This window comes from Salmo salar, chromosome ssa10, assembly GCF_905237065.1.
Source record: "Salmo salar chromosome ssa10, Ssal_v3.1, whole genome shotgun sequence".
In the NCBI taxonomy this organism is placed as follows: domain Eukaryota; kingdom Metazoa; phylum Chordata; class Actinopteri; order Salmoniformes; family Salmonidae; genus Salmo; species Salmo salar.
Window position 1 is genome coordinate 4,172,704 of NC_059451.1, and position 22,454 is coordinate 4,195,157.

Sequence of the window (22,454 nt, forward strand, 5' to 3'; positions counted from 1 at the left end):
TCGCAAAGTGTGATTACCCAGTAAAGTTATTTTTAAATCTGGCATTACAGGTGCTTTCAAGAGATATTCATCTATAAATCTTAGAATGACAATATTACATTTTAAAAATGTTTTCGAATAGTAATTTAGTAAATTGTAGCACTGTTTCACCGGATGCATTTGAGGGAAAATAGTTAGTCAACGTTACGCGCCCGATGTAAAATGCTGTTTTTATATATAAATATGAACTTTATCGAACAAAAGAATGCATGTATTGTGTAACATGATGTCCTAGGAGTGTCATCTGATGAAGTTTGTAAAAGGTTAGTGCTGCATTTAGCTGTTTTTTGGTTATTTGTGATGCATGTGGTTGGTCGGAAAATGGCTATGTGGCTACTTTTACGATATACTCCTCTAACATAATCTAATGTTTTGCTTTTGCTGTAAAGCCTTTTTGAAATCGGACAACGTGGTTCGATTCAGGAGAGGTGTATCTATAAAACGATATAACATAGTCCTATATTTGAAAAAAAATATATATTAAATTTCGTTATGCTAATGGCGATAGGATTTTTTCGCTGGATGCCTGTCCCGCATACGGGACGAGCCCGTCAAGAGGTTTTAACCTTTTTTTTACCCTGAGTTAACCAAAGATCAAACTTGACTTCAAAATCATATCAGACTTGAGCTTATGACTTGGCCTTTCTTTACAGGTAGATATAAAGAAAACTGATACCAAGATGAATACATGTTAATCAAATCAAATCAAATTTATTTTTATATAGCCCTTCGTACATCAGCTGATATTCTCAAAGTGCTGTACAGAAACCCAGCCTAAAACCCCAAACAGCAAGCAAAGCATGTGAAAGAAGCACGGTGGCTAGGAAAAACTCCCTAGGAAAAACTCCCTAGAAAGGCCAAAAACCTAGGAAGAAACCTAGAGAGGAACCAGGCTATGAGGGGTGGCCAGTCCTCTTCTGGCTGTGCAGGGTGGATATTATAACAGAACATGGTCAAGATGTTAAAATGTTAAAATGTTCATAAATGACCAGCATGGTCAAATAATAATAATCATAGTAGTTGTCGAGGGTGCAACAAGCACGTCCGGTGAACAGGTCAGGGTTCCATAGCCGCAGGCAGAACAGTTGAAACTGGAGCAGCAACACGGCCAGGTGGACTGGGGACAGCAAGGAGTCATCATACCAGGTAGTCCTGAGGCATGGTCCTAGGGCTCAGGTCCTCCGAGAGAAAGACAGAAAGAGAGAAAGAGAGAATTAGAGAGAGCATATTTAAATACACACAGGACACCGGATAAGACAAGAGAAATACTCCAGATGTAACAGACTGACCCTAGCCCCCCGACACATACACTACTGCAGCATAAATACTGGAGGCTGAGACAGGAGGGATCAGAAGACACTGTGGCCCCATCCGATGATACCCCCGGACAGGGCCAAACAGGAAGGATATAACCCCACCCACTTTGCCAAAGCACAGCCCCCACACCACTAGAGGGATGTCTCCAACCACCAACTTACCGTCCTAAGACAAGGCCGAGTATAGCCCACAACGATCTCCGCCATGGCACAACCCAAGGGGGGGGCGCCAACCCAGACAGGAAGGCCACGTCAGTGACTCAACCCACTCAAGTGACGCACCCCTCCCATGGACGGCATGGAAGAACACCAGTAGGCCAGTGACTCAGCCGCCAGAAAAGGGTTAGAGGCAGAGAATCCCAGTGGATAGAGGGGAACCGGCAAGGCAGAGACAGCAAGGGCGGTTCGTTGCTCCAGCCTTTCCGTTCACCTTCACACTCCTGGGCCAGACTATACTTAATCATAGGACCTACTGAAGAGATAAGTCTTCAGTAAAGACTTAAAGGTTGAGACTGAGTCTGCGTCTCTCACATTGGTAGGCAGACCATTCCATAAAAATGGAGCTCTATAGGAGAAAGCCCTACCTCCAGCCGTTTGCTTAGAAATTCTAGGGACAATTAGGAGGCCTGCGTCTTGTGACCGTAGCGTACGTGTAGGTATGTACGGCAGGACCAAATCGGAAAGATGGGTAGGAGCAAGCCCATGTAATGCTTTGTAGGTTAGCAGTAAAACCTTGAAATCAGCCCTTGCCTTAACAGGAAGCCAGTGTAGGGAGGCTAGCACTGGAGTAATATGATCAAATTTTTTGGTTCTAGTCAGGATTCTAGCAGCCGTATTTAGCACTAACTGAAGTTTATTTTGTGCTTTATCCGGGTAGCCGGAAAGTACAGCATTGCAGTAGTCCAGCCTAGAAGTAACAAAAGCATGGATTAATTTTTCTGCGTCATTTTTGGACAGAAAATTTCAGATTTTTGCAATGTTACGTAGATGGAAAAAAGCTGTCCTTGAAACAGTCTTGATATGTTCTTCAAAAGAGAGATCAGGGTCCAGAGTAACGCCGAGGTCCTTCACAGTTTTATTTGAGACGACTGTACAACCATCCAGATTAATTATGTTCGAAAGAGCTGTCCCGCCCAATTATGCTGAACATATGTAATGTTGTCACTTTTTTTGTAAGACTCTCAAGGATATTTCAGAAGATGTTGAGTAACTAAGACAAATAGTGTTGTATGTTGAAACCATTCAATTCATAATAGTGTATTCTTAGAGCACCTGATCTGTTTTGTTGTAACCTTGCATTTAATGACTTTATAATCGCAGCGAGCTCAGAGCTCAAGATCATGGGTTTTTACCACAAGGTCACCCTGATTAGAAACCTATTGACCCTTAGAGCATATTTTTTATTCAAAGCACCACCAGGAGTACCCCTAACCCTGTGTCTGGGAGATCAGCAACCTCAGCTCACAGAAGTACACCTTCTGATCCACTCTAAATGTTATTACTTGGCTCGGCTTTGGGGAAAAATAAATCAGACAGTGAAATTCTAATAAATCAAAAGTGCTTGGGTTTTATGAACTGAAAAACTCCCTTTGAAGGCAGTTACAGATGGTCTCTCATTGATAACCTTTTCACTTCTGCACCCTTGGGGTCCGAACATGCTGAACATATGTAAATTGTTTTACAGCTGCATAAAACTTTGGCGAGGTCACTGCTAGCATTTCTCCTTTGCTTCCCTTCTGATTTTATTGGGTGGGGAGAGAGCCATGTCCCACTGTGGGCTCTTAAATGGAGAGGTCATAAACGCATGTAACTAAGTTCATGAGGATGACAGCGGAGTTAGGGGGTGGGTCAGGGAGTAATGGACTCACTGCAGTATCAAGTTTAGACCTCACCTGACCTTCTGGACAATGGTATCTCTCATTATGGAAAAGGGAGGTCATGGGTAACAGCAAGACATTTTGGCATGTCCAAGAGGATCTGTATGAGTCACACTTGGAATGAGTATTTGTGGTTAACCAAAACCTGGTCCAACAGGACATTATGTAATCACTGTCTGATGGTATTGTATTTGAGTGGTCAGTAAGTGTCAATAAACCAGTCCTTAGTGATTGCTCTTTCCCTGGATACCTATTACATTAGAAAATATCTCACACGTGTCCCGAATGGCACCATATTCCCTATATAGTGCACTCCTTTTGACCAGAGCCTGTGGCCAAAGTAGTGCACTATATAAGAAATAGGGTGCTATTTAGGGTGCAAACATTGTAAGCGGTACATTAAAGTAGTAGCTGGTACCTAGGATACTGCCTTATTTATTGTCTGTTTGTTTCCACTAGAGTTAGGTTACCTCACTTTTACTGGTAGTTGCAAGGGACTCTGCCTCATAACTCTCCATGGGTCGACAGTATAGTAATGGGAGAAAGGCTATTCAATTTAACCATTCAATAGGGAGTATGTGACTTGACGTACTGTACGTTTGTGTAAGTTAGAATGTCTTGTTGGGTAAGTGAGTACAGCAACATTTCTGTCTTTGCTGGATATGTAAAATATATTATGTAGAAGTTGAGGTCAATGAGTAGGCATACCTGTTACAGCACACACCAGGGGTGTCATATCCATTTTAACACTGGAATTATGGAAGGTATTGTTTATTCAAAGATATCAAAGTTGGCCATCAGTGTCCTCTCAAAACAATTAGCTGCATGCATGACGCCTCAGGTAAGTACCGCAACGATTATAATGAAATGAAAAACATTAGCAATGATATTGTAGACTAAACCACCATGGAGAAGAACATTTTTCAGAGCTCCAAACAATTAACCGACATATCACGCTCATGAGCACAAACTCATATAAACATACAAGGAATGTGTCGTAGCCACATGCTTCGAAATGCAATCTCTCGATAGTTCAATTTGCAGATACTTAGAGGTAGCGCGAGTCAAACTCACCTAAAATCTCTCAGAGTACTTAATATAGATTTGGAAAAAAACTCAAAAGTAATTGGCGGCAATGAAAGAGTATATAACATTCTTCTCTATACACAATTACGTGGAGACCTTTTAGATATATGGAGATGGAGGTTTCCTAGACTTAGTATTCCCTGTAGACTGAATGGAATTGAGTAAATACTGTCGAGGCAAGGCCCAATTAACTCTCTGCTTTACATTTCCATGTCAAACTTCCTAATTTCTGTCAACCGTATTATGAGTATGGAAAATGAGCTAACACAGAGAACCAATTGAAAATAAACCATAATACACAATGTTTTGATGATTTCTCACACTGATGCAGCAGTACATTTCTAAGTTCTATTAATTCAGATTTGCCCACCATCAGTTTTAATTTATTTTTGCAAGAGCAAACAGCAACGTCAGCTGTACTGTTTTTTGCATGAGTAACGAGTACGGTCAGCATCACACTTCTTGGCGTGAATAAAACAAAACAGAAATTGAACATGTAAGAAGGGTGAACTATGCAGATACCCTGGCCCCGTTGTTCGCCTCTCTCCAATTCTGTCAGAACTGATCCATCATCGACTCACCCACATTTACATCCTCCACCTGAGCCTCCACTCCTCCTCTCTTTCTCCACTCCTCCTCTCTTTCTCATTGTTTATTTATCTTCCCTCTGCTCCTGTGGTAAATGGATAGAAACACGGAGGATGAATTAAATATGCTGTTAGCACGTGGATAATGATGAAGCACTAAAACGTTATTGATGACTCAATCAAGGGCGCCCAACCTCAAGCCCAACTCCATGTTCTGTAATAAGTTTATCGCTTGTGTAAAATTGAATTTTAATCTGTGCCAAATCCGTCCAGCCAGTGACAGGTGATTAGTAAAATCTGGCTTTTATTTATTTGTGAAGTGGTCACTTTATTCCGATGATGCATACAGACTGGATTGTAATTCTGGTGGGGCCGGTTCTTGCTTGGCTGTTCAATAAGATGCTTTTTTAGAAAACCGGCCCAAAATTAGATTTTTCTTTCTACATTTTTTTGGTTCTTGCTATTTTGTAATTTCCTTTCATATAACTCAGGGTAGCGGGCCAGGGGAACAGGTGGTGAGCTGGCACCGAATCACACGAACACTGAGCTGTAAATGCTTTCGCGTCAACTCCTAGAGTTGAGTAAAAAACCTAGATGTGTGCCCTTGGGATTAAAAAGCCATTGAAAGCCATACTGTAAACAGGAAAGAATGTAGTACAGGGCATAAGCAGACTGATTGTTCCAGCATGTCATGCCCATGGTTTATGGAGACTACAAGAAAATATAAATTAAATGTTAAAAACATTCTTAAAGACGATATGTCGCTGCCTCAAATTTCTAAACGACAAAGTAGAACCACAGTGCCTTGAGAAAGTATTCACAACCTTTGACTTTTTCCACATTTTGTTATGTTAGAGCCTGAAATTAAAATGAATAACATTTTGATTTTGTTGTCACTGGCTTGCATACAATACCCCATCATGTCAATGTGGAAATACGTTTGCCATTTTTACAAACTGAAATGTCTTGCGTCAGTAAGTGTTCAACCCCTTTGTTTTGGTAAGCCTAAATATGTTCAGGAGGAAAAATGTGTTTAACAAGTGACATAAGATGCATGGACTCACTCTGTGTGGAATAATAGTGTTTAACATGATTTTTTAATGTCTACCTCATCTCTGTACCTACCCCACACATAAAATTATATGTAAGGTCCCTCAGTCGAGCAGTGAATTTCAAACACAGATTCACCCACAAAGACCAGGGAGCTTTTCCAATGCCTCACAAACAAGTAGATGGGTGAAAAAAAGCTGACTTTGAATATCCCTGAGCATGGATTACACTTTGGCAGTTTTGGAAAAAGTACCCAATTGTCAAACTTTATTAAAAGTAAAGATACCTTAATAGAAAATGACTCAGGTAAAAGTGAAAGTCACCCAGTAAAATCCTACTTGAGTAAAACAGTCTAAAAGTATTTGATTTTAAATATACACTACCGTTCAAAAGTTTAGGGTCACTTAGAAATGTCCTTGTTCTTGAAAAAATAAAAAAACATTTTGTCCATTCAAATTACAGTGTAGACATTGTTAATGTTGTACATTTATATTGTAGGTGGAAACAGCAGATTTTTTATGGAATATCTACATAGGCGTACAGAGGCCCATTATCAGCAACCATCACTCCTGTGTTCCAATGGCACATTGTGTTAGCTAATCCAAGTTTATCTTTTTAAAAAGGCTAATTGATCAGTAGAAAAACCCTTTTGCAATGATGTTAGAACAACTGAAAACTGTTGTCCTAATTAAATAAGCAATACAACTGGCCACCTTTAGAATAGTTGAGTATCTGGAGCATAAGCGTTTGTGGGTTCGATTACAGGTCAAAATGGCCAGAAACAAAGGACTTTCTTCTGAACCTCATCAGTCTATTCTTGTTCTGAGAAATGAAGGATATTCCATGTGAGAAATTGTCAAGAAACTGTTCACAGAACAGTGCAAACTGGCTCTAACCAGAATAGAAAGAGGAGTGGGAGTCCCCGGTGCACAACTGAGCAGGAGGACAAGTACATTAGTGTCTAGTTTGAGAAACAGACGCACAAGTCACAAGTCCTCAACTGGCAGCTTCATTAAATAGTACCCGCAAAACACCAGTCTCAACGTCAACAGTGAAGAGGCGACTGCGGGATGCTGGCCTTCTAGGCAGAGTTGCAAAGAAAAAGCCTGGCCAAACTGAGCAATCGGGGAGAAGGACCTTGGTCAGGGAAGTAACCAAGAACCCAATGGTCACTCTGACAGAGCTCTAGAGTTCCTTTGTGGAGATTGAAGAACCTTCTAGAAGGACAACCATCTCTGTAGCACTCCACCAATGGGCCTTTATCGTAGAGTGGGAAGACAGAAGCCACTTCACAGTAAAAGGCACATGACAGTCCGCTTGGAGTTTGCAAAAGGCACCTGAAGGACTCTCAGACCATGAGAAACAAGATTCTCTGGTCTGATGAAACCAAGATTTTACTATTTGGCCTGAATGCCAAGCGTCACGTCCTGGAGGAAACCTGGCACCATCCCTTTACTGTGAAGCATCCAACCTGACAAAGCTTGAGAGGATCTGCAGAGAAAAATGTGAGAAACTCCCCAAATACAGATGTGCCAAGCTTGTATCGTCAAACCCAAGAAGAATATGTGCTGTAATCGCTGCCAAAGGTTCTTCAACAAAGTACAGAGTAAAGGGACTGAATACTTATGTAAATGTGATATTTCCATTTTTTTATACATTTGCAAAAATGTCTAAAAAACAGTTTTTGCTTTGTCATTATGGGTTATTGTGTGTAGATTGATAATGGGGGAAAACAATTTAATACATTTCCTGTAACATAACAAAATGTGAAAAAAGTCAAGGAGTCTGAATACTTTCTGAAGTCACTAAGTATCGAAAGTAAATATCATTTCTAAAATATCCTTAAGTATCAAAAGTAAAAGTAAAAGTAAAAGGATAAATCATTTCAAATTCCTTATGTTAACCTGTTGGGGATAGGGGGCAGTATTTGCACGGCCGGATAAAAAACGTACCCGATTTAATCTGGTTACTACTCCTGCCCAGTAACTAGAATATGCATATAATTATTGGCTTTGGATAGAAAACACCCTAAAGTTTCTGAAACTGTTTGAATGGTGTCTGTGAGTATAACAGAACTCATATGGCAGGCAAAAACCTGAGAAGATTTCATGCAGGAAGTGGCCTGTCTGACAAGGTGTTGTTGTTCTTGCCTCTGTTTATTGAAGAGTCAGGATCTTAGCTGTAATGTGACACTTCCTACGGCTCCAATAGGCTCTCAGAGCCCGGGAAAAAGCTGAACGATGTCGAGGCAGCCCCAGGCTGAAACACATAATCGCCTTTGCCAAGTGGCCGATCAGAGGACAAAGGAATTAGGCGCGTGCCCGAGTCAACCCAGTGATATATTTTCTTTCGGCTGTTTACCTAATTGCAGATTCCCGGTCGGAATATTATCGCGTTTTTTACGAGAAAAATTGCATAAAAAATTATTTTAAACAGCGGTTGACATGCTTCGAAGTACGGTAATGAAGTATTTAGAAATCTTTTGTCACGAAATGCGCCGTGCGCGTGACCCTTATTTACCATTCGGATAGTGTCTAGAACGCACGAACAAAACGCCGCTGTTGGAACATAACTATGGATTATTTTGGACCAAACCAACATTTGTTATTGAAGTAGAAGTCCTGGGAGTGCATTCTGATGAAGAACAGGAAAGGTAATCTAACTTTTCTAATAGTAAATCTGATTTTGGTGAAGGCTAAACTTGCTGGGTGTCTAAATAGCTAGCCCTGTGATGCCGGGCTATCTACTGAGAATATTGCAAAATGTGCTTTCACCGAAAAGCTATTTTAAAATCGGACATATCGAGTGCATAGAGGAGTTCTGTATCTATAATTCTTAAAATAATTGTTATGCTTTTTGTGAACGTTTATCGTGAGTAATTTAGTAAATTGTTAGTAAATTCCCCGGAAGTTTGCTGGGGGTATGCTAGTTCTGAACGTCACATGCTAATGTAAAAAGCTGTTTTTGATATAAATATGAACTTGATTGAACAAAACATGCATGTATTGTATAACATAATGTCCTAGGGTTGTCATCTGATGAAGATCATCAAAGGTTAGTGCTGCATTTAGCTGTCTTCTGGATTTTTGTGACATTATATGCTAGCTTGAAAAATGGGTGTCTGATTATTTCTGGCTGGGTACTCTGCTGACATAATCTAATGTTTTGCTTTCGTTGTAAAGCCTTTTTGAAATCGGACAGTGTGGTTAGATTAACAAGAGTCTTGTCTTTAAATAGCTGTAAAACAGTCATATGTTTGAGAAATTGAAGTAATAGCATTTCTAAGGTATTTGAAAATCGCGCCACAGGATTCAACTGGCTGTTACGTAGGTGGGACGAATTCGTCCCGCCGGTCCTAGAGAAGTTAAGCAAACCAGGGGGCACTATTTTCTTGTTCCTTAAATTTACGGATAGCCAGGGACATTCTCCAACACTCAGACATAATTTACAATTGAAGCATGTGCTTAGTGAGTCGACCAGATCAGAAGCATTAAGGATGACCAGGGATGTTCTCTTGATAAGTTTGTGAATTAGACCATTTTCCTGTCTTGCTAAGCATTCAAAATGTAAGGAGCGTCAGGTAAAATGTATGGAGTAAAAAGTACAAAGTAAAAGTATAAAGTTGTCAAAAATATAAATAGTAAAGTAAATGGATGGTTGTGTGAAAATATTATACTGCAAAAGTGGTTAAATGAATAGATGTTGTGAGGCACAACCGTAACTCAAACAGTGAAGAATAATGACCGGCTGGAGGGGGTGGGCCACAAAACTCATGTAACCTAATATTGCAAGCTCTAATATTGCTAAAATGTGGAATATGAATAGTCAATAGTCGAAATACGCAGAAATATCAACTATGAATATTTATTCGTAATGTTAACACTTTTTGGTAGCTGTTCAATAGACAACTTTCCAAGTCATATTTGCTCTCATTCAGTACGGTGTGGTGCTGCCTGACAAAAATACATACAGTAACATGTTTTTTTATGATCTGCTCTAAGGAAAACACCCCCTAAACTCAAAAAGCGCAGAATTATGCCTGGCTGGAGGGGTTGGGCCACATAACCTCATGTAACCCAATATTGCAAGCTTTGATATTGCTCAAATTTGGAATACAAGTAGTCAGTTGTCTGCCTTACATACACAAATAACAAACAGCATTAGGATATCTTCATTCATCTTGGAAATATAGACCTGTAAACACACATACAACACTCGGAAATATCAACTATGAATATTTATTATGAATGTTAACTTTACTTTTTGGTAGCTGTTCAGTAGACAAGTCTCCAAGTCAAATGTGCGCTCATTTAGTACTGCCTGACAAAAATGCTAAGATTTACTCCTTTTTTTATGTTGTGGCTATTATAATCGGCTCCAATGAAAATAAGTGTGCTCATCGAAATGTCATTTTTTGGGGTCCAAAGTTCCTTAAAGGATTTTGTATATTTAGCCCCTAGTCTTGCAATTAAGTCAGTGGGCCTTCACATATTATTTTAATATTTTGCTTCAAATCCAATATGGTGTACAAAATCCAATATGGCTTCCATAAACATTTGATGGAGGTTAAATCACCTATAAATATGAATTATGTAAATGAAGTATATTTTTGAATTGTCTACAACACACATGCCCTCCCGAGTGACGCAGTGGTTTTAGGCACTGCATCGCAGTGCTAGAGGCATCACTACAGACCCTGGTTCTATTCCAGGCTGTATCACAACCGGCTGTGATTGGGAGTCCCATAGGGCGGTGCACAATTGGCCCAGTGTTGTCCTGGTTAGGGTTTGGCCAGGGTAGGCTGTCATTGTAAATAAGAATTTGTTCTTAACTGACTTGCCTAGTTAAATAAAGGTTAAATTAAAAATAAAGACTGTTAGTGTAAATCAATCCAATATGGCTAACATGATTACAGTCAAACACCTTCACCTGCATATACAGTACGTAGCCCATGTTCATTTTGTATTGTGTTATTCTGTCTTTATTAAAAAGGTTTCATAAGGCTCTTGGTATATCTAGGGAGTGGCACTGCCATTCCTCTGCTGTTTGAATAGCCCAAGCCAACTTGTTTTTCAATGTGTTCATGTTTTAATCTCATTCACACACTTACAGCAAGTATATCAACAATGGGCAATTCCACAAAATATAATAACAAGTCTTTCAAGACATTAGCATACGGTAGTGTAACCAAGTTACAGGAAAAAACGTAATACAACAGGCAGCTACTCTAGTAGTGTATATGTACAGGCCTCTTTCCCCCACTAAAACGTATTGTGCAATGTTGATTCAAAGTCTTTGAGGTGACCAGGGCATGTGTCCTAACAGGGTGAGGACACAACATAGCCAGTGATGTTTGTAGTTCTGTGGTTTACCAGCTTGCACAGCTAAATGGTCATTCTGGGCAAGCTGTAGCAACAAGGGCAGTATTCATACATACATAAGTACATACATAAGTACATACGTACGTACATACATACATACATACATACATACATACATACATACATACATACATACATACATACATACATACATACATACATACATACATACATACATACATACATACATACATACATACATACATACACACACACACACCAGTCAAAAGTTTGGACACACCTACTCACTCAAGGGTTTTTCTTTATTTTTACTATTTTCTACATTGTAGAATAATAGTGAAGACTTATACTATGAAATAACACATATGGAATCATGTAGTAACCAAAAAAGTGGAACAAATCAAAGGATATTTTATATTTTTCAAGTCACCACCCTTCTATACCAGGCGGTGTCAGAGGAAGGCCCTAAAAATTGTCAAAGACTCCAGCCACTCTAGTCATAGACTCTTCTCTCTGCTACCACACGGACAGCGGTACTGGAGCGTCAAGTCTAGGTCCAAGAGGCTTCTAAACAGCTTCTAACCCCAATCCATAAGACTCCTGAACATCTAATCAAATAGCTACCCAGGCTATTTTCATTGCCCCCTCCCTCTTTTACGCTGCTGCTACTCTGTTGTTATCATCTATGTATAGTCACTTTAATAACTCTACCTACATGTACATATTACCTCAATTACCACGACTATCCGGTGCCCCCCCCACCCCCCACACTGACTCTGTATCGGTACCCTCTGTATTAAGCCTTGCTATTGTTATTTTTACTGCATTGTTGGTTATTGTTTTTCTTAAGGGCTTGTAAGTAAGCATTTCACTGTAAGGTCTACACCGGTTGTATTCGGCGCATGTGACAAATAAAATTTGATTTGATTTGCCTTGATGACAGCTTTGCAAACTCTTGGCATTCTCTCAAACAGCTTCATGAGGAATGCTTTTCCAACAATCTTGAAGGAGTTCCCACATATGCTGAGCACTTGTTGGCCGCTTTTCCTTCACTCTGCCGTCCAACTCATCCCAAACCATCTCAATTGGGTTGAGGGGTTTGGGGTGATTGGAGGTCAGGTCTTCTAATGCAACACTCCATCACTCTACTTCTTTGACAAATAGCCCTTACACAGTATGTTTTGGGTCATTGTCCGGTTGAAAAACAAATGTTAGTCCCACTATTCGCAAACCAGATGGGATGGCGTATTGCTGTAGAATGCTGTGGTCGCAATGCTGGTTAAGTGTGCCTTGAATTCTAAATAAATCACAGACAGTGTCACCAGCAAAGCAACCCCACACCATCACACCTCCTCTTTCATGCTTCACGGTGGGAACCACGCATGCAGAGATCATCCGTTCACCTAGTCTGTGTCTCACAAACACACAAAGGTTGGAACCAAAAATCTGGACACATCAGACCATAGGACAGATTTCCACCATTCTAATGTCCATTGCTCGTGTTTCTTGGCCCAAGCATGTCTCTTCTTATTATTGGTGTCATTTAGTAGTGGTTTCTTTGCAGCAATTTGACCCTGAAGACCTAATTCAGTGTCCTCTGAAAAGTTGATGTGTCTGTAACTTGAACTCTGTAAATCATATATCTGGGCTGCAATCTCAAGTGCAGTTAACTTTAATGAATTTATCCTCTGCAGCAGCGGTAACATTTACATTTAAGTCATTTAGCAGACGCTCTTATCCAGAGCGACTTACAAAATGGTGCATTCACCTTATGATATCCAGTGGAACAACCACTTTACAATAGTGCATCTAAATATTTTAAGGGGGGGGGGTTAGAAGGATTACTTTATCCTATCCTAGGTATTCCTTAAAGAGGTGGGGTTTCAGGTGTCTCCGGAAGGTGGTGATTGACTCCGCTGTCCTGGCGTCGTGAGGGAGCTTGTTCCACCATTGGGGTGCCAGAGCAGCGAACAGTTTTGACTGAGCTGAGCGGGAACTGTCTTCCTCAGAGGTAGGGGGGCCAGCAGGCCAGTGGTGGATGAACGCAGTGCCCTTGTTTGGGTGTAGGGCCTGATCAGAGCCTGAAGGTATGGAGGTGCCGTTCCCTTCACAGCTCCGTAGGCAATCACCATGGTCTTGTAGCGGATGCGAGCTTCAACTGGAAGCCAGTGGAGAGAGTGGAGGAGCGGGGTGATGTGAGAGAACTTGGGAAGGTTGAACACCAGACGGGCTGCGGCGTTCTGGATGAGTTGTAGGGGTTTAATGGCACAGGCAGGGAGCCCAGCCAACAGCGAGTTGCAGTAATCCAGACGGGAGATGACAAGTGCCTGGATTAGGACCTGCGCCGCTTCCTGTGTGAGGCAGGGTCGTACTCTGCGAATGTTGTGGAGCATGAACCTACAGGATCGGGTCACCGCCTTGATGTTAGTGGAGAACGACAGGGTGTTGTCCAGGATCACGCCAAGGTTCTTAGCACTCTGGGAGGAGGACACAAGGGAGTTGTCAACCGTGATGGCGAGATCATGGAACGGGCAGTCCTTCCCCGGGAGGAAGAGCAGCTCCGTCTTGCCGAGGTTCAGCTTGAGCTGGTGATCCGTCATCCACACTGATATGTCTGACAGACATGCAGAGATGCGATTCGCCGCCTGGTTATCAGAAGGGGGAAAGGAGAAGATTAATTGTGTGTCGTCTGCATAGCAATGATAGGAGAGACCATGTGAGGATATGACAGAGCCAAGTGACTTGGTGTATAGCGAGAATAGGAGAGGGCCTAGAACAGAGCCCTGGGGGACACCAGTGGTGAGAGCGCATGGTGCGGAGACAGATTCTCGCCACGCCACCTGGTAGGAGCGACCTGTCAGGTAGGACGCAATCCAAGCGTGGGCCGCGCCGGAGATGCCCAACTCGGAGAGGGTGGAGAGGAGGATCTGATGGTTCACAGTATCAAAAGCAGCAGATAGGTCTAGAAGTATGAGAGCAGAGGAGAGAGAGTTAGCTTTAGCAGTGCGGAGAGCCTCCGTGACACAGAGAAGAGCAGTCTCAGTTGAATGCCCAGTCTTGAAACCTGACTGATTAGGATCAAGAAGGTCATTCTGAGAGAGATAGCAGGAGAGCTGGCCAAGGACGGCACGTTCAAGAGTTTTGGAGAGAAAAGAAAGAAGGGATACTGGTCTGTAGTTGTTGACATCGGAGGGATCGAGTGTAGGTTTTTTCAGAAGGGGTGCAACTCTCGCTCTCTTGAAGACGGAAGGGACGTAGCCAGCGGTCAAGGATGAGTTGATGAGCGAGGTGAGGAAGGGGAGAAGGTCTCCGGAAATGGTCTGGAGAAGAGAGGAGGGGATAGGGTCAAGTGGGCAGGTTGTTGGGCGGCCGGCCGTCACAAGACGCGAGATTTCATCTGGAGAGAGAGGGGAGAAAGAGGTCAAAGCACAGGGTAGGGCAGTGTGAGCAGGACCAGCGGTGTCGTTTGACTTAGCAAACGAGGATCGGATATCGTCAACCTTCTTTTCAAAATGGTTGACGAAGTCATCCGCAGAGAGGGAGGAGGGGGGGGAGGGGAAGGAGGATTCAGGAGGGAGGAGAAGGTAGCAAAGAGCTTCCTAGGGTTAGAGGCAGATGCTTGGTAACTCAAAGTTCTTGAAATTTTCTGGATTGACTGACCTTTATGTCTTAAAGTAATGATGGACTATCATTTCTCTTTGCTTATTTGAGATTTTCTTGCCATAATATGGACTTGGTCTTTTACCAAATAGGGCTATCTTCTGTATACCCCACTGCCTTGTCACAACACAACTGATTGGTTAAAACGCATTAAGGAAAGAAAACCATGAATTTACTTTTAACAAGGCACACCTGTTATTTGAAATGCATTCCAGGTGACTACCTCATGAAGCTTGATAAGGGAATGCCAAGAGTGTGCAAAGCTGTCATCAAGGCAAAGGGTGGGTACTCAAATATAAAATATATTTTGATTTGCTTTACACTTTTGGTTACTACATGATTCCATTTGCATTATTTTATAGTTTTAATGTGTTCACCAATATATATATTGTTGTAATTGTCACTCAAATGTCAAATTAATACACATTAGACATTGCAAAATGTATAGAATTGCAAGAAATGTTTCTTTAAAAACTGCAACATTTTCTTTGCACCCCATGACAAAATTTGTGTAATTGCAGGAAATAAGCTTTCAACCTGCAACATGCTCTCCACCAACAAGAGGGATGTGAACCTTTTGTGTCATGAACAGTGCTTGTGCCCATGGAAATAGGCGTGGGGCGTTGGATCTTCCCCACTGCTGGAAGGGGGTGCCCCAAGTTAAAAAGTTTGGGAATCCCTGAGTTAGTGTAGCTAGGTCATAGACTATGACTAAGACGCGTTGGTTGTGAGGAAGATAGCACAGCTTCACACACATTGACAGTTAAAGGGTTGCAGAGAAGGTGGAGCTGATCAAGTGTGGTGCACAAAGACCACTATCTCAGTCAATCCCCAGCCACCATAAACGATCACATACAGCAAGTTTGGCCATTCTAAGGTGCCTCTTGTTTGTCATAAATGGAATATGTCCTTATAGGCATGATGAGATTTATTACACAGTTTCCCAGAGCAATGCATGAGTTACCCCATTATGAGAACTCATTCTTCACATACGAGTCCAGTTCAGGTGTCACATGGGCTGGCCAGCCATGGTTTTTAGCAAAATTGGTATGAGGGCAATGCACGCCAGCAATTTCCAGATGGCATTTTGGCTGTTGAATGGCATCCTGACATGTGGCTGGCGTGCATTGCCTTCTGTCTCTAGTAACTGCCGCAAGGGAAGACTGATGGTGGAGTGGGCCTATCAAGGACAATTCTGGGAGATTCAGGATGGTATTGACATGGGAGAGGTAATTCCTGTGACATGTGTAAGTGGGCCCAGCCACCAAAGTTAATTTTTACATGCAAGGATTTCCTTTGTGTGTTTTAGGAATGCTGCATTATCTCACCAACTCCCTCGTCACATCTCTCGGGAGCAGAGATTTTGTTGTCTTTAGAATGTTGATTCTAGAGCTTGCTGTGTTTTCTTCTGGGAAAAATGAATTGCGACACAGTAAACTAGCGATGAACATACTTAATAACACTGAAGTCCCAGAGGACAGAACACAAAATAGAGCAGTTGCAGTCAGAACTTCGAGCATGTGAAAACTAGCATGATCTGACTAGACAGCTGAACTCTGTATGCTGGAAACACTCAGTTAGTTATTTTTCATTAAAACAAAACCGCAATTCATTAAATACGAAAATCAAACTTGTTTTTGCTTGGATTCCGCAACACTGTTAGCTTTTAACAGCTAGGACCGCTATTTCTTGTCCCGGAATCTTGCTTAACCTGAAGTGTTTGCTGGGAATGCTAGTCACATGCTAGTCACATGCTAATGTAAAAAGCTGGGTTTTGATATAAATATGAACTTGATTGAACAAAACATGCATGTATTGTATAACATAATGTCCTAGGATTGTCATCTCATCAAGCGTCCCACCTAGCCCATAGAGGTTAACAGACAGGTTGAAGCCTGCATGACAGAGACGCTAAGCTGCTAACCATCAAGCGAACGAAGTTGGTACCAGATGAGTTTTACAATGGAGCCCTTTGTCTCGAGAAATAAATGAACGGTTTCAGCACTGTAGGAGCTGTATCTACTATGTTTTGTTTCAGGACAAACCGGATCACTTAGAGTTCCAATGCGGCAATTGTTTGCTTGCTGAGAATTATAGGCTTGAGGTGGCTTCCTTGATCACACAGGTCACCAGCCTACGTAAGAAACTGGGGAAAGAGAATGGACATTTTTTACGCCGGTGGCTGGACAGCGTTCACACTTGTTGGATGCATTTCCTCCTTGTCGTTTGTCGTTATCTGACTGGCCGGTGTTGCCCGGAGCTCCCCCATCTGATAGTGGAGTCAAAGGAGCACAGCAAGAGAAGCAGGGCAATCAATGATGGAAGCCGAAGACAGCGGCCTCCCGCAAAGCAGTCTACATTCCCAACAAAAGGTCCGGAGCGGATACAAACAGCAAATTGTTTTGCCGCCCTGGAGCCTGATCTTCCATCACCTTCGTCGCTGGGGGTGCCTGTGTCTTCGGCAAAAGTGCCTACTACGATTTCGAAGTCAATGTCGGCAACCTTCCGTCCCTTCTCTGGATCCAGCGGGGCTTCTCCATTTGTCGGAAGCCTGAACCAGGCGCCGGGAGCAACAGGCCCGTCCATGAAGGGTTCTCCAAATCCTGTGAAGCGTGGGAGTGGGCTGATTTCCTCGTCCTTCTCGCCAGCTGTGATTTTGGGCAGGTCCATGGTAAGAATTGTGACCGCCAACGTTAGCAAGGCTAGGGGTTAGACTGAAGTTTAGGAGTTAGGTTAAGGTTAGGGAAGGGTTAGCTAACATGCTAAGTAGTTGCGAAGTAGCTAAAAAGTAGTAAATATGTAAAGTTGCTAATTATCTAAAATGCAAAAGTTGTCCGTGATGAGATTCGAATGATGTTTTCCTTATATGCCCACCCATCCACCCCCTTTAGTTTTTGCCTTGTGTTATGTTCCCCAACAACAAAACCCAAAATGTCTCTCAAACAGAAGGGGGAATGAAAAAAGAGACACTGACAACAACCAAAACGAAACAGGTGGGGTTTCAGGAGGGGTTCTAAAAGATACTGTTCATTGAAAATTGCATAGCAACAACAACTGGGACCTAAAAGTCACCCACCATGAGCACCCACAAAATTTTCCCACTAAGAGGCAAACAAAGACAAACCAACACCAAACTTAAAGACAAGAAGCAAACCAAAATGGTGATGCAAAATTAAAACAGGGAAGATCAGATTGTTTGTCGTGTGACCCCCCCCCCCCACACAATTGAGCTAAGGGGGTGTGTCACAATATCTAACAATTTAACCAGTTTTGCAGTAAAATGTTTTTACATAACCATCCATTTCATATATGGGAGACCTTAGAGATACGGAAAGACATGTTGGTGCTTTGTTATACCTCGGATAAGGGTATCTCAAAAACAAAAACCCTTTTTGAGGATTTCCCACAAGCCTATAAAGCCAGCTAGATAAAACCCTTCAATCCACTTGCCTCTCTGATCATCTGTGCCTGAAAACAAATTACCCATCATTCACGGTGTGTCCACACACTCTCTGGTGACGGTCCTTGTTTGGGCAGGTGTGTTTCTGTATGTTTGCCTTCTCCTTTGGCCTTCAGAATGCCAGAGCTTAACACACCAAGGGAGTGGTTCATAGGTTTGCTCAGTGTCTTTGTCTACCCCAAAGTCTTTCATTCTACTCCCTGATTACTTTTCTTTAGGCTCCCCTGGCTTCTATTTACCTAGGTTGCTAGGTTAAAAGGTGAAAAAGGGTCCAAGCCCAAAGAGAGATTTGGCTGAGTCACTTTCTGACTCAAAGACCAGGACACATTATCATTTTTGGCTTCTCTGGAAAGGTCTTCATCTTTGTCCTTATAGCATCTAAGTTCAGCATCTAAGTTCAGCTATTCATCTAAGTTCTCTCTATGTCAGTGGGCACTTGGACACTGAGGGGTTCAAGGCAGCATCCTTCAACAGAAACCAGATGCTGCCACTCTCCCTCTCCTGGGGTCTCATTTATAAATGTTGCTTATATTTCATACAAAATGCACTCCTATCGTAGAACCATACTGTAGCCTACCCATACTGTCAAATATTTACATAAGCTACCGGTCTATTTATGGTGTTGGCAGGATGTTTTAATCTTTAGCAGTAATTTATGCTGTATGTGGAAAATGACTCTCCGTTTCTGAGAGAGAAAACAATGGCAAATTGTTGTGGACCTGTCAGCAGAACATTTGAATTCAACAATGTTTGGCATCGACTTTTCCGCCAACCTAAATATGATGGACTGCCCGCGAATTCTGACACATTTTCTAAGGCAGGCTAGCAAAAAAATGTAATTACAGTACTTACAGTAGCTTACTAATGTACTACTTCAATGTAAAACATCAACTGTTCATCTGTTAAATTCGACTGTATCCCGTTGTTATAAACCACACTGCTATGATATTGCAAACCTTGAAATATATATAGCCTACCTATTTTCTAGGCTACTAGGTCCAATTAAATGAGAGATGCACATGATCATTTGTTGTTAGCTCCTACGGGAATATGAACCCATCACGGCCAGACAAGGTGAGGAATTTATTCTGCAATGTTTATGAAAATGGAAAAAGATTTTTGTCTAGTAATTTGTTCTAACAAACAACAAATGGCTGCATTCTTCTTAATATGTTTTCACGTTTTGTTCTTTTTTATGAATTAGCTTTTCATCATTTTCACAAAATACTTACTTGCCAGCTTGCAATGCAATATTTCAACGACTAGCAGATGTGCGTATGCATGGTCTAAAGAGGTTGCAGGGAGGTGATTTTAATAATGCCAACTTTTATAAGAGAAGTGCAAACCTCTTATTTTAGGGTATATTTTGTATGTGCCATTTTGGGGTATATTTTGTGCATGTTTTATAAATGAGGTCCCTGCAAAATTGTACACAATATCCCCCTGCTGTACCCCCCAGTCTACAGCATGCCGTAGACACACCTGGCATTAGAGCTACAACACCCCACACCAGGCGTCTGATTTATAAACATTGGGTAAATTTACATTTACATTTACGTCATTTAGCAGACGCTCTTATCCAGAGCGACTTACAAATTTATTTCACAATAAAGTTACGCATGCGCCATTTCTGAAAAGTCTGCACAGGTATAAAAATATTGAGATTCATAAACTTGGAGCTTGTCATACATACAAGTTTCCCATTATAAATCTACGCCTGGAAAATGATTTCATCTTTAGCACTATTTTATGCTGTATCTGGAAAAGGACTGTCAGTTTTTTAACGAGAAAATATTGTCAAATTGTCGTCGACCTGTCAGCAGAACATTTGAATTCAACAATGTTTTACATCGACTTTTCCCCAAACGAATAGAGGGCTTGCAGTTGCTTCAGAAATCACCTTGTAACTGCATCAAGCACCATGTTGGAAGACCAAACTCAGTCTGTTGAAAGTCCTCCAATCGACCACATGGCTGGCTGCGTTTTGCTAGCACTGTGGAAATTTCAGACCCTGAAAAAGGAGGCGGTGGGAGAACCTATTCAAGTAAGTAAATATATGTTGAAAGTGAACAAAAACAATGTATTATTAGCAAGCTTGCTACACAAACTTAGCGTGCAGGCTAACTCAAATGCTAACATAATGTTTTCTAGTTAGCCAACTTTACATACTGTATAGCTAGCTAGCTAAGTGAATTTAATATCACCAGCTTGCTAACTTTATATTAACTAAACTCAGCAAAAAAAGAAACGTCCCTTTTTCAGGACCCTGTCTTTCAAAGATAATTCATAAAAATCCAAATAACTTCGCAGATCTTCATTGTAAAGGGTTTAAACACTGTTTCCCATGCTTTTTCAATGAACCATAAACAAATAATGAGCATGCACCTGTGGAACGGTGGTTGAGACGCTTACAGACGGTAGGCAATTATGGTCACAGTTATGAAATCTAAGGACACTAAAGAGGCCTTTCTACTGACTCTGAATAACACCAAAAGAAAGATGCCCAGGGTCCCTGCTCATCTGTGTGAACGTGCCTTAGGCATGCTGCAAGGAGGCATGAGGACTGCAGATGTGGCCAGGGCAATAAATTGGAATGTCCGTGCTGTGAGACGCCTAAGATTACGCTACAGGGAGACAGGACGGACAGCTGATCATACTCGCAGTGGCAGACCACATGTAACGACATCACACCTGGGCGGACAGGTACAGGATGGCAACAACAACTGCCCGAGTTACACCAGGAACACACAATCCCTCCATCAGTGCTCAGACAGTCCGCAATAGGCTGAGAGAGGCTGGACTGAGGGCTTGTAGGCCTGTTGTAAGGCAGGTCTTCACCAGACATCACCGGCAACAACGTCGCCTATGGGCACAAACCCACCGTCGCTGGACCAGACAGGACTGGCAAAAAGTGGTCTTCACTGACGAGTTGCGGTTTTGTCTCACCAGGGGTGATGGTCGGATTAGCGTTTATTCTCAAAGGAATAAGCGTTACAACACAAGAACTGGAAAATCTGGTGCAGTCCATGAGGAGGAGATGCACTGCAGTACTTAATGCAGCTGGTGGCCACACCAGATACCGACTGTAACTTTTTTGTTTTGACCCCCTCTTTGTTCAGGGACACATTATTCCATTTCTGTTAGTCACATGTCTTTGGAACTTGTTCAGTTTATGCCTCAGTTGTTGAATCTTATGTTCATACAAACATCTACACATGTTAATTATGTTTGCTGTAAATAAATGCAGTTGACAGTGAGAGGACGTTTCTTTTTTTGCTGAGTTTAGTTAGCTAATTTGATGTATTTATCATTTTAACTCCAAATGCATTTGTAGCTAACAGCCATGGAAGACGGTGAAAGGATTAGCTAGCACTTCCAGTTGTCAGATAAGAGAGTAGGCTACTCTGGATAGGGCAGGTAACTTTGTGAGAGGACATTATGAAACTATTCTCCCTTTCCAGGCCCTAAAAACTGAGGACAGAGAGATATAGCAACATAATATTCAAGGCTGTCTAACTTGAGTATATTACAGGCTGTCCTTTATGATGTTTTCTGTCCTCAGTAGGCTGGACACAATGGGCTCCATTGCTTCCGCCATGGAACCAAGTTTCATAATATTACCTCATGTCTCAGCTGTTTGCCGTAGTTTTGAAGTAATTGTGAAAAAACACGCCTTATTTTAGGGCATTTTTCACCCTGTCAGCTCCTTTTAGTTCTATTGAGCACCAACTCACCTTCCGAACCTTCTATTCCCAGCCCATTGTTCTGCATCACAATGCCAGTTTCGCAATTGTTGGCAATGAACCCATACAGCGTTAACCTTATAATCGTACTTAAGGTAACTTAATATTATCAACGTTACGGCTACTTGGTGAGCAAGCTCAATGTTCGCATGGGTACATGTTGTGGTGACCAACAGTGCTAGCAATGGCTGGCACATAGCCATCAAACGTTTAAAAAAATGTATTTATCGTTAACCATAATTTTATCAGAAAAGGTGTAAAACCTAAACATATCATGTCCGTGTCCTCTTTTTC

General features: G+C 41.8%; 1 long non-coding RNA gene across 1 annotated transcript; it reads right to left on the reverse strand.

Annotated features, from left to right (window-relative positions):
- Positions 1–2,779: 2,779 nt before the first annotated feature.
- Positions 2,780–22,124, reverse strand: LOC123724600 (uncharacterized). Its single transcript, XR_006757136.1, has 3 exons — positions 22,039–22,124; positions 20,318–20,428; positions 2,780–4,991 (listed from the first exon to the last, which is right to left on the reverse strand). It is a non-coding gene; the product is annotated as an uncharacterized lncRNA (long non-coding RNA).
- Positions 22,125–22,454: the final 330 nt, after the last annotated feature.